This window comes from Ascaphus truei, chromosome 13, assembly GCF_040206685.1.
Source record: "Ascaphus truei isolate aAscTru1 chromosome 13, aAscTru1.hap1, whole genome shotgun sequence".
NCBI lineage: Eukaryota > Metazoa > Chordata > Amphibia > Anura > Ascaphidae > Ascaphus > Ascaphus truei.
The window spans coordinates 40,667,264-40,682,160 of record NC_134495.1 but is presented as its reverse complement, the minus strand read 5'-3'; the positions used below and the strand labels follow the sequence as shown (position 1 = coordinate 40,682,160).

Here is a 14,897-nt window from a genome sequence, read left to right as displayed (position 1 = left end):
CAAAAAAATCCCGGAAAAATGCGGTGATGTTGGAGAATAAAAGGGGCCGCGGCTGTATACACAAAATCGGGTTGCCTAGCAACCAAAAACCAATAGAAATGTGTCCCTTAATATGTATATTGGCCAGTCTATAACTAAAGATAGCTTTGAGACACATGGAGGGGCTATTGGGAAAAGAAAATACATTAAGTTAATCTTATATTAAATAAATCTTAAATTAAATGAATCAGCATATTATAATTGTCAATTGATACAATATAAACAGTATTGGAACTAAATAAGCAAGTTAGCTCCTATGACTATGTAAACCACGCGTAATTATATAGGTTCAATAATATACTCAAATCCACAACAAGAAGAGAAGTGTAGTAACCTCCTTGTATAATTATTACCTAGTTATCACATATCTGAATTTTAGATTTATATATACATTGATCAGGTTAATAGAACCCTCATTACACTTAGTTTTACATCAATCATAAAAAGGAAAGAAGCATTTACCAAATGGGAAGAGAGAACACGGCAGAAGCTATACAAAGCTAGCCTCATTTCTTCTTTTTTATTTTTTTTACTTTGATTTTATTGGGTTATACATTACAAACATGGTAAGCCAAAGCGTATGCACCCTATGGTGTAGAATACAAAGAACAATAAGACTCACATGACTGACAGGACAGACAGGACTGACAGGGAAACGGGATGTCATGGCACCGGAGGGGTAAGAGGAAAAAGGGGGGTGGGCAGGGTGGGCGGCAGGTCCTCTCTGCTCTTCTCCTGAATTCGGCCTCCTGCTGTGTGTATTTCGTTAAGTCCTCGGCTCTAATCAGTGTGGTGTCATCTTCGAACCAGTCTCCCTAACTATATTGTCACTATGTGGCCGTGGACCCTGCTGGTTACTGGAGAACGCATTTCTTCGTATTACTGCAAAATTGTGGTGACGTCTACCCCCAGGATGTCTGTCTGGGCCAACCAAGGCGACCAGACCTTTAGAAAATTAGGGCCGGAGTCGCTGACCAAACTCGTCAGTTGCTCCATCCGGCACACATGCCAAATCCTGTTCCTGATTTTGGGGATAATTGGTAAATCCGCTTGTTTCCACAATGCTGCCATCAATATATGTGTTGCGTTCGACAGTCCCTGAACCCGTCTGCCCAACAAGAACAGCCACGGGTCCAGGGGGATTTCTAAGCCAAGCATCCTCTGCAAACATTCTCTGATTTCTTCCCAGATCGGGACCACCTTCGTGCACGACCACAGCATGTGACGCAATTCAGCTCTTTCCCCGCACTGTTTGTGACAGAGCAGGGAATAACCTCTGACAAATTTAGATCATTTAATTGGGGTATGGTACCAATGCATCAGGACTTTATATGCGTTCTCCTTTAACGTGGTGCAGATTGAACTCTTGGCTGCTGCCTGCAGGATCCTGTCCCAGTCCTCGTCCTCTAAGGCAGCGGTGCGCAAACTGTGGGGCGCGACCCCCAGGGGGGGCGCGACACTGCCGATGGGGGGCGCGGGGTTTACAGAGGCCCCGCGCGCTTCCCGAAGGCACTTAAATTAAGTGCCGGGGGAGCTGCAGGGCCTCTGTAAACCTAACTTACCGTGGCTCTGGCGGCTTCCTCCCTGCGGCGCCATGGCAACGCGGCGTCAAAATGACGCTGCGAGGTCATGTGACGTCACGTTGCTATGGCAACGTGACGTCATTACGCCGGAGCGGGTAAGTTGGGGTTGGGGGGGGGCGCGGGAGCGAGGGGACAGCCGTCAGGGGGGTGCAGGGAAAAAAGTTTGCGCCCCCCTGCTCTAAGGTATCCCCTAGGTCTGCTTCCCATTGTCTAATATAGCTAAATCTGGGTTCGTCTCCTGTCTCAGGGCAGATCACCTCCCTGCACATCCTAGAAGTTAGTCCCATTGTGTCTGTTCCTCTACAACACAGCTGCTCAAAGTTTGTTCTGGCTGGCAGAATTGGGGCTTTATTATAAAATGCTCTGATCTGGAAGTACCTAAATAATTCCGCATTTGGCATTTCTTTTTCCGCTTTGATGTGATCGAATGTTTTGATATGTTGTTTACCCTCCAGATCTTTCAGTCGCAAGTATCTCGACTGAATCCACCATGAAAAATTAGAGCTATTCAAGCCTGGAGCAAAGTCTGGGTTTCCCATTAGGGGTGTCATCAAGGAGTTCTAAGTAGTGAGAGAACAACTACATTTGGAAGCCTCCCACACTGCCAAGGAGCTGGACACGGCCTGCAGCTGTAAATTTATTGTAGACCTGCTTTTTTGGGGTAACCAGATTAGGTTGTTCAGCTCTACTGGTGCACAGCATTCCCTTTCTCGTGCCACCCATCTCCGGAGACCCGGGTCTGAGTGCCAGTGTATAATTTGACCTAATTGTGCTGCTTTGTAGTAAGCCATCAAGCAAGGTAGCCCTAAACCTCCTCTGTAGGTAAGACTCCTCAAGATATCTATCTTGATTCTCTGACTTTTTTTATTCCAGATAAACTTCATTATCCTTGACTGTAGAGAGAGGATGTCTTCTTTTAGCAGGGGAACTGGGAGGGCTTGGAAAAGGTATAACACCCTTGGAAGCAGATTCATCTTCACACTTTGAATCCTCCCAATCCAAGAGATGCAGTACTCCGCCCATCTCCTGAGATCCTCTCCTAAAGTTTTGAATAACCTGGGATAATTAGCCTTATATATTGTTTTGTAGTCCCTTGTTATATTAACCCCTAGATATTTGATCGCGGAGGTTTGCCATTTAAAATTGAAGTTTAACTCCATCAATTTTTCTACTGATTTTGGTAAATTTATGTTGAGGGCTTCTGATTTGGCCTGATTAATTTTGAACCCTGAAATTTGATTAAATCTTCCTAGTATTGCAAAAACATTGGGCAGAAGAGATAAGCGGTCTTGATAACGTTAGGATCACGTCATCCGCGTACAGCGCTACTTTATGTGACGGTTCCTTTAATGATATCCCTGCTACATCGGGGCTTAATCACACCTGTGCAGCCAGGGGTTCTACACAAAGGGCAAACATCAACGGGGACAAAGGGCAACCCTGCCTCGTATCACTACGGATTTGAAATTGTTCTGAAGGGAAGCCCTGATGTCACACCCTTGCCGTCGGGCCTTCGTACAGTGCCAGAATGGCCCCCAGGAGGCATCCCTCAAAGCCAAATACTTTCAGCGTCTCTTCCAGATAGGGCCAGTCAATCCTATCAAAGGCTTTCTCAGCATCTAGACTTAATACCATTGACGGAATGTTTTGTTTCTGGGTGTGACGACTCAGGAGATTCCTTGTCCCTCTCTCCCATCTCCTGTTATTCCTTCCCACTCAGGTCCCTTACCTTCTACCCCTCTCCCCTTGCCGCAGCGCGTTCCCCGCAGGTCCCGTATACCCATGTGTTCCCTGAGCCCCTGCTTTGATCCTCTCCGTTCCCTTCCTTCCGCAGTCACAGCGTTACCTGCCCCTGTTGTGTCACCCGATCCTTTGCCTCCTCCTGGCATGGTGGCACAGCGCGGCGCTCCGCGTGCCTGGTGACACGTCCGGTGCGTGCACTCCCCCAATCCTCGGAAAACACGAGCACACGCTCCGCCACGGCTCTCCCTGACTCACCTGCCTCCTCCGCTCTGCCACTGCATGCCATCTCCCGGTCTCAGGTCGCGCGCAAGATCCTTTCTCTGAACTCCGTCCTCCCCCTGCGGTCTTCCCTTGCTCCATGCGATCCCTCTCTGTGTTGCAACCGGTGAACACGCACTTCCTCCTTACAGAGGGCATGCGCACAGGTTCCTCTTGTCCTGTTTCCCAGGTCTCCACCTCCCAATCCTTACAGGCCTTTCCCCTGGCTGCCCCTGCTGTCTCCTCCTCTTCTCTCCCTGTCCAATCCCTGTCGTCTCCCACTTCTCTCTCTACTCCTCCCCTGTCTCCCATTGGTAACTCCTCCTTTATAATCCCTGTCTGTCCACTTCTTCCCCGCTCTGCATAGTTCCTGTTTCCCTGTGTGTACCTGACCTATGCTTTGCTCTCTCCGTGTACTCCCTGTATCCTGCTCCTGTGATTTATTGGATCTCCCTGGTTTTGACCCCTGCTCGTCCTGGACTACTCTGCTCTCTGGTATCCCTGTGAACACTGCTACGCATTCTACTACGTTAACCTGAATCTGGCACACGGACACGACTACTCTCTCGGACATTCCCAAGCGTTGCAAGTATACTCTAACAACTCTTTCAACAGGCCCAGCTCCTATTTCCCTTTCAATGACTGGGATCTTCAGCAAAAGCTCATTAAGCCTCCAGTTTGCACCTGGCTTGTCCAGCAAATTTAGGGTGCACCGCAGCTCTATCGGTGCATGGTCTGACTACAAAATGTCGTGGATCCCTGTATGGGAGACCACTGGGACCATTCTATTGGATACAAGAAAGTAATCTATCCTGCTCTATCGGTTGTGTGGATGGGAGAAGAAAGTATTATTTATACACCTCTCTCAACAACTTCTTTATCCCACAATAAAAAACACCCACACAAATCCTCTATTCACACCCTCTATCTACTCCTTCCTGCAATTGGGGATCTTCCCTAAGCCTAAAGCCAGACATACACACCTGATCTCACCCACGACTCCCTGCCATCTCTTCCCCTGTAAATGGTGTTAACCTTTTCATTTAACCCTGACCTTCCTTAAATTTTACCCCACAAATCAAGCATCCCAATAGCCTGCCCTCATGGCTAATGTCCCACACTCAGTCACTCCTACCACCCATTGTGACCAAGCACTGCCACCTACAGCACTTACTCCCTCACCTGCTGTCTCTGTGAGTTTCCCATTAAACCTCTTAGATTGTAAGCTCTTCGGGGCAGGGATTTCCTTTCCTATTGTCTGATTTTGCTGCACTTATTGTATAATTATAATTCCCTGTACTGTATTCTTTGTGAAGCGCTGAGTACACTTTTGGCGCTATATAAATAAAGACATACTATACATACAATACAAAAAGTAAAATCCTTAACTCCATGGTATTGTTCTCTCCAAATATCCACCAATTGCCAGTCTCATAGGTGATGGTTAGTATGTCCTGTCTTTGGGAAAGGTTAGTCACTGTGCATCTATCTAAGTCTGGATTAAGCGTCCTATTGAGGTCTCCTGCTACTATCATATTTCCTTTTGCTTCGTCGTGTAGTTTCCAAAAAGAGGGAGAAGAACTCCGTCGCCTGTTCACACGGAGCATATATTGACGCCAGAGTGAGTGGCTGGCCCTGAAGGGACCCTATGAGGATTATATAACGCCCTTCCTTGTCTATTATTTTCTTATCAATTTGGAACGCAACTCTATTATGTATTACTATCGCCACTCCTCTCTTCTTTTCCCTAGCCGAAGCCATATACACAGACTTAAAGTCCTAATCCATGAACCTGGGGTAGCTGTCTATGGAAAAATGAGTCTCCTGAAGGAAGATAATGTCTATGTGTCTCTTGTAATCACTTAAAGCCAATTTACGTTTAGCCGGGCTGTTAAATCCTTTTACGTTGTGCGATACTGCTGCGGCCAAGTTTATTCGAGCATTTGCCCGTTCTTGGCCGCAGCAGTAGCCTGGCGCGCGCCCGAGGGTGACGGGCGCGCGCCGAAGCAGCGGAAGAGCGCCCTCCGATCGGGGCGCTCTCCCTACCGCTGCCGGGTCCGCCGGGTCCCCCGGAACCCCCTGCCGCCGTCCCGCGATCGCGGGACACCAGGGCTCCCTCGGGGAGCCCTGGACGCGCGTGCAGGGGGTGCAGGCTCCCGAAGACGCGTGACCGCGCGTCTATGATGCGCGGCACGCCGAGGGGCGGCCACTAGCAAGCCGGGAAATCTCCCGGCTTGCGGATCTGGCCGATGCGCAATAAAGCGTGTCGGCAGTGTATGCATCTGATTTCCCTACTCATCTTGATTCCATACCGTTACCTTTCCGTTAGACTTCTGCCGTTGTTTTTTTATGATTGTAGAGGCTTCCAGTGTTGAACCTTCTCTGTGACTCCAACTTCTTGACCGCCATCTTCGCTCGACTGAAGTGGGGTGGGGAGGGATACGACACAAAAGGGAAGACCAAAGTGGAAAAACACAACATGAATTCATGGACACATAAAACACATACAACTTGTCATCAGCTTAAGGTCCCTCCCGCCCCGATGCCAAGTCCAGTGCCTTTGGGATTAGGTCTGATGCGGTGGCTTTTCTCCCCTCCTTCTTTCCTCCCACCCCTTGTCCTCTCGCCTTCCCCCAAAGGACTTTGCTGGTGTCTTGTGGAACCAACCTCCTCAGACCCAGCCATAGACTCATGCGGACACTGGAGCAGGTGTCTCCTCTTTGCCTCTGGCCCTGCTCTCTAATTATGAACCCACAAAACTTTCCTAACTAGGTAACTTTCTCCTCCTCCACGTTGCCTTTTATGCATCCTGCTGCCCCCTTAACGTATCTCCTTTATCTGTCCTTTACTTGTTCCCTCTTGTCCCCTGTCTCCTACTTGCTACTTCTTTTTGTCTCCCGTCTCCTACCTTCTTTTAGATCCTTGTTTATAGCCGAGGTCATCTACCTCACCCTTGCCTACTCCCTCGACTCCGGGGTTCCCTATTAAGCCCCAAGCTCCTTTCTTGGCTTCTTTTTCACTTTCCTGTATATTTTCGGGTAGCCTCCCCCCACGGGTAGCCTCCCCCCACCCCCCTTCTCTGGTTTATCCTTTCTGCCCCCGGTATCCCTCCTGATTCCTCCTCTATGTCCTTCCCCCTCTCTCCTGTTGTTTTCCCTCTCCTATCCCATTCCCTTCCCCTCCCCTCTCATTCTCCCACCTCTCTCTTATCCTTCCTCTTTCTCATGCCTCCTCTCTCCTGCGCCCAACCTTTCTCGATTCCACTAGCCTTTCCCATCCTTCCGTCACTGACTCTTCCCCCCATCCTCAATTGCGTTCTGAATTTCTTCTGTCCGGCGCTTCCTTCCCCTGCTGTCGGCTGGTGTCCTTCCGCCTCTTGTCGCCTCCTGACGTATGTCCGGGCTTTCCACTCCGACCTTGCCCCCTCCAAGATGGCGCCGTTTTGCCCGCCTCCATGCTATGATGTACTTCTGGTTTCCAGCGGCCACCATCTTGGATCTGCCGTCGCACCAGGGAGGAGGTGAGCGCGCGTTCTCTTCCCGCCTTCTCTTTTCTTCCACGTTCTGCGTCTCAAGCTCCGAGGGGACTCCACAGATTCCGCCAACTTCCTTCATCCATCAGGTCTGGGATCACAGGTATGTTTTCACTTCTATTTTAACAGGGACAATTATCTCTGCATTAGTTTGTTAGAACATCAGGGTTTAATTACAGGCCGTTCAGCTCCCCTTCTTCTTCGTGATTTTTCCTGGCAACTATTCCCCAAACCCCATAACATCAACAGGCAAGGTAACTTTTGCAACTTTATAACTTTATTAACAATACTGCGGGTAACTGCTACCCGACCGGCCTCTTCTGCCTCTTCCCCTCCGACCGGGGCTCCTTTAAGGCCTAACTTGGCCAGGAAAGCCGGGCACTCCGCTGGATCTTTCATTGTGATGGACATTCCCGTTCCTCACCGCCATCAAACCGAATGGGAAGGTCCACCTGTAGCGGATGTCCTGGTCCCTCAATGCCTTGGTGATGGGTAATAGGTTGCGTAGTCTGGCTAGGGTGACCAGTGACAGGTCTTGGAAAATCAGCATCCTATTGCCTTCAAATTCCACCACTGGCAGGGCCCTCGTTTTGCGCAATTCTGCCTCTTTGTTAGTGAAGTAGTGCAGCCAGATTATAATGTCACTGGGCTGTTCGGTCTGCATCGGACTGGATCGTAGCGCTCTGTGGCATCTATCCATGGCTAATGCTTCTTTAGCGCTGTCTGGAAGCATGGATTCTAGCCATCTTGAGGTAAATTCCTCGCAGTCCACTATCTCCTCCGGGACCTGAAGCAGAATGTTAGCGGTTTTAGATACTGTATGTCTAAGAAATATCATGGGAAAATAATAAGAGACATAATGGAAGTACAGTATCATCCAGTTTGTGACCATAATGGGAATATACTGTACATTGCGCTTCCTTCACAGGAAATATAAACACCAAAAAACTTGGAGAATGCGGGCATCGATCCCGCTACCTCTTACATGCTAAGCAAGCGCTCTACCATTTGAGCTAATTCCCCTCTTTTGGGGAAGTTTGTCAGTCAGTGCTGGTTGCTTCAAGTTCTGCAGGCCAAGGCTGGCTGTCAACGTGCGCTGTTTAATCCTAGTTATTGGAAATAGCTCTGAGTCCAGGGGCTGTGGATGGTTGGGGGAGAATGATAGCAGAATCTACACATCCTCCCTGATTGTCTAGTGGTTAGGATTCGGCGTTTTCACCGCCGCGGCCCGGGTTCGATCCCCGGTCAGAGAAATTTTTGCTTTGAAATCCATATCTGATTCTTTTTCTGTTCATGCCTTAAGTCTACGGTTGACAGGAATTTCATTTTTTCCCCCATTGATTTTAGATTTGCATAAATAGAGCGCTTGCTCATTTAATTAAGAAAACTGAAAGGCTTATGGAGATGACGTTAAGAATTGTATTAAGTGAGCATGTCAATTGAAATATTCCAAGAAGAAAATGCGCTAGTCTGGGAAACACAATAGCACCCCTGATATCTATGGATGGGACAGATACCCCCCGCAGACACAGACACAGACACACAAGGTCTGTAGTGTGACAGAGCACGCTAGCTTTGCCACCAGGCACTCCTTCTTGAATTAAAAGAAACCTATCTCCTTACCTCTTTCTGGATACCCCCTCTTTACCAACAAGAGAGACAGGACCAGCTTTCCTCAGCTTACATTTTCCCCTTCCTTTCCTCTCACTTGAAAACTTTCTACACCTGAGACAGTGGGAGGGGGGGAGATACAGCAAGAAACAGCACCCCAAATCCTGTCCCATTAGAAGCAGCACAGTCTGCTGTCCCTCTGCTCCTCTTCTCTCACTCAAATCATTTGCATGGGAGGGAGGAGCTGCTTGCTCTCCCTCTCTCTCTCTCTCTCTCTCTCTCCTCTCTCTCTCTCTCTCTCTCTCTCTCTCTCTCTCTCTCTCTCTTTCTCTCTGTCTCTCTACTTCCAGGATTTAAAAGTTTTACACCTGCCAGACAGTCTATGTGATGATGTCACAAATAGTCTCTGACATCACAGACACATGGTAACATCAACACACAGGCTGACTGGACATTTTGTGACCATATCTGTCTTCATAAAATATAAAAAAAAACATGCCAAACACATGCAACTTTGCTGGCATTTGCTTATTAAATACTTTGGTCAACACCAGTCTGTGAACTGTTGTTGTTTAATGCTATGGTCACAATCACAGCAGTATCACCAATAATGCAAGAAGTTTTTATGTATGTCTTCGTCTTCTTCTCTTGAGTCTATGAGCTGAAATGGGTGTCTCTTGGATCTCTGCTGGAGAAAATATTCACCTGTCTTGATGTCTCAGAGCTTAGAGGGAGGGGGTAAAAAACCTAGCACTAGTTTAGTTATTTTGATGCCCGCCCGCCTCAAATAAACAAAATAAAGTACACAATCCACTTTGCCTGCTCTCGTGTATTTTATTATTTGGCTAATACCTAGATGTGCAATACTGATTTTGAATGCTATTGTTTCATACATCGCATCCCCTCTCGCGCAGCCGAAATTTCATTTTTCCCCCCATTGATTTTAGATTTGCATAAATAGAGCGCTTGCTCATTTAATTAAGAAAACTGAAAGGCTTATGGAGATGACGTTAAGAATTGTATTAAGTGAGCATGTCAATTGAAATATTCCAAGAAGAAAATGCGCTAGTCTGGGAAACACAATAGCACCCCTGATATCTATGGATGGGACAGATACCCCCCGCAGACACAGACACACACGCAGGGAGGGTCTGTAGTGTGACAGAGCACGCTAGCTTTGCCACCAGGCACTCCTTCTTGAATTAAAAGAAACCTATCTCCTTACCTCTTTCTGGATACCCCCTCTTTACCAACAAGAGAGACAGGACCAGCTTTCCTCAGCTTACATTTTCCCCTTCCTTTCCTCTCACTTGAAAACGTTCTACACCTGAGACAGTGGGAGGGGGGGAGATACAGCAAGAAACAGCACCCCAAATCCTGTCCCATTAGAAGCAGCAGCACAGTCTGCTGTCCCTCTTCTCCTCTTCTCTCACTCAAGTCATTTGCATGGGAGGGAGGAGCTGCTTGCTCTCTCTCTCTCTCTCTCTCTCTCTCTCTCTCTCTCTTTCTCTCTGTCTCTCTGTCTCTCTATTTCCAGGATTTAAAAGTTTTACACCTGCCAGACAGTCTATGTGATGATGTCACAAATAGTCTCTGACATCACAGACACATGCTAACATCAACACACAGGCTGACTGGATATTTTGTGACCATATCTGTCTTCATAAAATATATAAAAAAAACATGCCAAACAAATGCAACTTTGCTGGCATTTGCTTATTAAATACTTTGGCCAACACCAGTCTGTGAACTGTTGTTGTTTAATGCTATGGTCACAATCACAGTAGTATCACCAATAATGCAAGAAGGTTTTATGTATGTCTTCGTCTTCTTCTCTTGAGTCTATGAGCTGAAATGGGTGTCTCTTGGATCTCTGCTGGAGAAAATATTCACCTGTCTTGATGTCTCAGAGCTTAGAGGGAGGGGGTAAAAAACCTAGCACTAGTTGAGTTATTTTTATGCCCACCCGCCTCAAATAAACAAAATAAAGTACACAATCCACTTTGCCTGCTCTTGTGTATTTTATTATTTGGCTAATACCTAGATGTGCAATACTGATTTTGAATGCTATTGTTTCATACATCGCATCCTTTATAAAAATTTTGGCGACAAACAATTGCTTCGATTATAAATATTGTAAGGGTTGGTCAATAAACGGTCGGGATTGACAAAAACCTCTGCCGAAACCCGGGATCGAACCAGGGACCTTTAGATCTTCAGTCTAACGCTCTCCCAACTGAGCTATTTCGGCTGCGCGAGAGGGTTTGGAAAGGTGTCTGGAGGGCGTCTGGAGGGCGTCTGGAGGGCGTCTGGAGGGCGTCTGGAGGGCGTCTGGAGGGCGTCTGAAGCAGAATGTTAGCGGTTTTAGATATTTCTAAGAAATATCATGGTAAAATAATAGGAGACATAATGGAAGTACAGTATCATCCAGTTTGTAACCATAATGGGAATATACATTGCGCTTCCTTCACAGGAAATATAAACACCAAAAAACTTGATTCTTTTTCTGTTCATGCCTTAAGTCTACGGTTGACAGGAATTTCATTTTTTCCCCCATTGATTTTAGATTTGCATAAATAGAGCGCTTGCTCATTTAATTAAGAAAACTGAAAGGCTTATGGAGATGACGTTAAGAATTGTATTAAGTGAGCATGTCAATTGAAATATTCCAAGAAGAAAATGCGCTAGTCTGGGAAACACAATAGCACCCCTGATATCTATGGATGGGACAGATACCCCCCGCAGACACAGACACAGACACACACGCAGGGAGGGTCTGTAGTGTGACAGAGCACGCTAGCTTTGCCACCAGGCACTCCTTCTTGAATTAAAAGAAACCTATCTCCTTACCTCTTTCTGGATACCCCCTCTTTACCAACAAGAGAGACAGGACCAGCTTTCCTCAGCTTACATTTTCCCCTTCCTTTCCTCTCACTTGAAAACTTTCTACACCTGAGACAGTGGGAGGGGGGGAGATACAGCAAGAAACAGCACCCCAAATCCTGTCCCATTAGAAGCAGCACAGTCTGCTGTCCATCTGCTCCTCTTCTCTCACTCAAATCATTTGCATGGGAGGGAGGAGCTGCTTGCTCTCTCTCTCTCTCTCTCTCTCTCTCTCTCTCTCTCTCTCTCTCTCTCTCTCTGTCTCTCTCTCTCTCTCTCTCTCTCTCTTTCTCTCTGTCTCTCTGTCTCTCTACTTCCAGGATTTAAAAGTTTTACACCTGCCAGACAGTCTATGTGATGATGTCACAAATAGTCTCTGACATCACAGACACATGGTAACATCAACACACAGGCTGACTGGACATTTTGTGACCATATCTGTCTTCATAAAATATAAAAAAAAACATGCCAAACACATGCAACTTTGCTGGCATTTGCTTATTAAATACTTTGGTCAACACCAGTCTGTGAACTGTTGTTGTTTAATGCTATGGTCACAATCACAGCAGTATCACCAATAATGCAAGAAGGTTTTATGTATGTCTTCGTCTTCTTCTCTTGAGTCTATGAGCTGAAATGGGTGTCTCTTGGATCTCTGCTGGAGAAAATATTCACCTGTCTTGATGTCTCAGAGCTTAGAGGGAGGGGGTAAAAAACCTAGCACTAGTTTAGTTATTTTGATGCCCGCCCGCCTCAAATAAACAAAATAAAGTACACAATCCACTTTGCCTGCTCTTGTGTATTTTATTATTTGGCTAATACCTAGATGTGCAATACTGATTTTGAATGCTATTGTTTCATACATCGCATCCTTTATAAAATATTTGGCGACAAACAATTGCTTCGATTATAAATATTGTAAGGGTTGGTCAATAAACGGTCGGGATTGACAAAAACCTCTGCCGAAACCCGGGATCGAACCAGGGACCTTTAGATCTTCAGTCTAACGCTCTCCCAACTGAGCTATTTCGGCTGCGCGAGAGGGTTTGGAAAGGTGTCTGGAGGGTGTCTGGAGGGTGTCTGGAGGGTGTCTGGAGGGTGTCTGGAGGGTGTCTGGAGGGTGTCTGGAGGGTGTCTGGAGCAGAATGTTAGCGGTTTTAGATATTTCTAAGAAATATCATGGTAAAATAATAGGAGACATAATGGAAGTACAGTATCATCCAGTTTGTAACCATAATGGGAATATACATTGCGCTTCCTTCACAGGAAATATAAACACCAAAAAACTTGGAGAATGCGGGCATCGATCCCGCTACCTCTTACATGCTAAGCAAGCGCTCTACCATTTGAGCTAATTCCCCTCTTTTGGGGAAGTTTGTCAGTCAGTGCTGGTTGCTTCAAGTTCTCCAGGCCAAGGCTGGCTGTCAACGTGCGCTGTTTAATCCTAGTTATCGGAAATAGCTCTGAGTCCAGGGGCTGTGGATGGTTGGGGGAGAATGATAGCAGAATCTACACATCCTCCCTGATTGTCTAGTGGTTAGGATTTGGCGTTTTCACCGCCGCGGCCCGGGTTCGATCCCCGGTCAGGGAAATGTTTGCTTTGAAATCCATATCTGATTCTTTTTCTGTTCATGCCTTAAGTCTACTGTTGACAGGAATTTCATTTTTTCCCCCATTGATTTTAGATTTGCATAAATAGAGCGCTTGCTCATTTAATTAAGAAAACTGAAAGGCTTATGGAGATGACGTTAAGAATTGTATTAAGTGAGCATGTCAATTGAAATATTCCAAGAAGAAAATGCGCTAGTCTGGGAAACACAATAGCACCCCTGATATCTATGGATGGGACAGATACCCCCCGCAGACACAGACACAGACACACACGCAGGGAGGGAGGGTCTGTAGTGTGACAGAGCATGCTAGCTTTGCCACCAGGCACTCCTTCTTGAATTAAAAGATACCTATCTCCTTACCTCTTTCTGGATACCCCCTCTTTACCAACAAGAGAGACAGGACCAGCTTTCCTCAGCTTACATTTTCCCCTTCCTTTCCTCTCACTTGAAAACGTTCTACACCTGAGACAGTGGGAGGGGGGGAGATACAGCAAGAAACAGCACCCCAAATCCTGTCCCATTAGAAGCAGCAGCACAGTCTGCTGTCCCTCTTCTCCTTTTCTCTCACTCAAGTCATTTGCATGGGAGGGAGGAGCTGCTTGCTCTCTCTCTCTCTCTCTCTCTCTCTCTCTCTCTCTCTCTCTCTCTCTCTCTCTCTCTCTCTCTCTCTCTCTCTCTCTCTCTCTCTCTCTTTCTCTCTGTCTCTCTGTCTCTCTATTTCCAGGATTTAAAAGTTTTACACCTGCCAGACAGTCTATGTGATGATGTCACAAATAGTCTCTGACATCACAGACACATGCTAACATCAACACACAGGCTGACTGGATATTTCGTGACCATATCTGTCTTCATAAAATATATAAAAAAAACATGCCAAACAAATGCAACTTTGCAGGCATTTGCTTATTAAATACTTTGGCCAACACCAGTCTGTGAACTGTTGTTGTTTAATGCTATGGTCACAATCACAGTAGTATCACCAATAATGCAAGAAGGTTTTATGTATGTCTTCGTCTTCTTCTCTTGAGTCTATGAGCTGAAATGGGTGTCTCTTGGATCTCTGCTGGAGAAAATATTCACCTGTCTTGATGTCTCAGAGCTTAGAGGGAGGGGGTAAAAAACCTAGCACTAGTTGAGTAATTTTTATGCCCACCCGCCTCAAATAAACAAAATAAAGTACACAATCCACTTTGCCTGCTCTTGTGTATTTTATTATTTGGCTAATACCTAGATGTGCAATACTGATTTTGAATGCTATTGTTTCATACATCGCATCCTTTATAAAAATTTTGGCGACAAACAATTGCTTCGATTATAAATATTGTAAGGGTTGGTCAATAAACGGTCGGGATTGACAAAAACCTCTGCCGAAACCCGGGATCGAACCAGGGACCTTTAGATCTTCAGTCTAACGCTCTCCCAACTGAGCTATTTCGGCTGCGCGAGAGGGTTTGGAAAGGTGTCTGGAGGGCGTCTGGAGGGCGTCTGGAGGGCGTCTGGAGGGCGTCTGGAGGGCGTCTGGAGGGCGTCTGGAGGGCGTCTGGAGGGCGTCTGGAGGGTGTCTGAAGCAGAATGTTAGCGGTTTTAGATATTTCTAAGAAATATCATGGTAAAATAATAGGAGACATAATGGAA

General features: G+C 46.6%; 1 protein-coding gene and 5 non-coding genes across 6 annotated transcripts in view; 3 read left to right on the top strand and 3 right to left on the bottom strand.

Annotated features, from left to right (window-relative positions):
• The window catches only part of LOC142464645 (uncharacterized), a 755,558-nt gene that overhangs the window by 588,140 nt on the left and 152,521 nt on the right, over positions 1-14,897 (top strand).
• On the top strand, positions 8,337-8,408 carry TRNAE-UUC (transfer RNA glutamic acid (anticodon UUC)). Its single transcript has one exon. It is a non-coding gene; the product is annotated as a tRNA-Glu (tRNA).
• TRNAF-GAA (transfer RNA phenylalanine (anticodon GAA)) lies at positions 10,945-11,017 on the bottom strand. Its single transcript has one exon. It is a non-coding gene; the product is annotated as a tRNA-Phe (tRNA).
• TRNAF-GAA (transfer RNA phenylalanine (anticodon GAA)) lies at positions 12,610-12,682 on the bottom strand. The gene has a single exon. It is a non-coding gene; the product is annotated as a tRNA-Phe (tRNA).
• TRNAE-UUC (transfer RNA glutamic acid (anticodon UUC)) lies at positions 13,169-13,240 on the top strand. Its single transcript has one exon. It is a non-coding gene; the product is annotated as a tRNA-Glu (tRNA).
• On the bottom strand, positions 14,628-14,700 carry TRNAF-GAA (transfer RNA phenylalanine (anticodon GAA)). Its single transcript has one exon. It is a non-coding gene; the product is annotated as a tRNA-Phe (tRNA).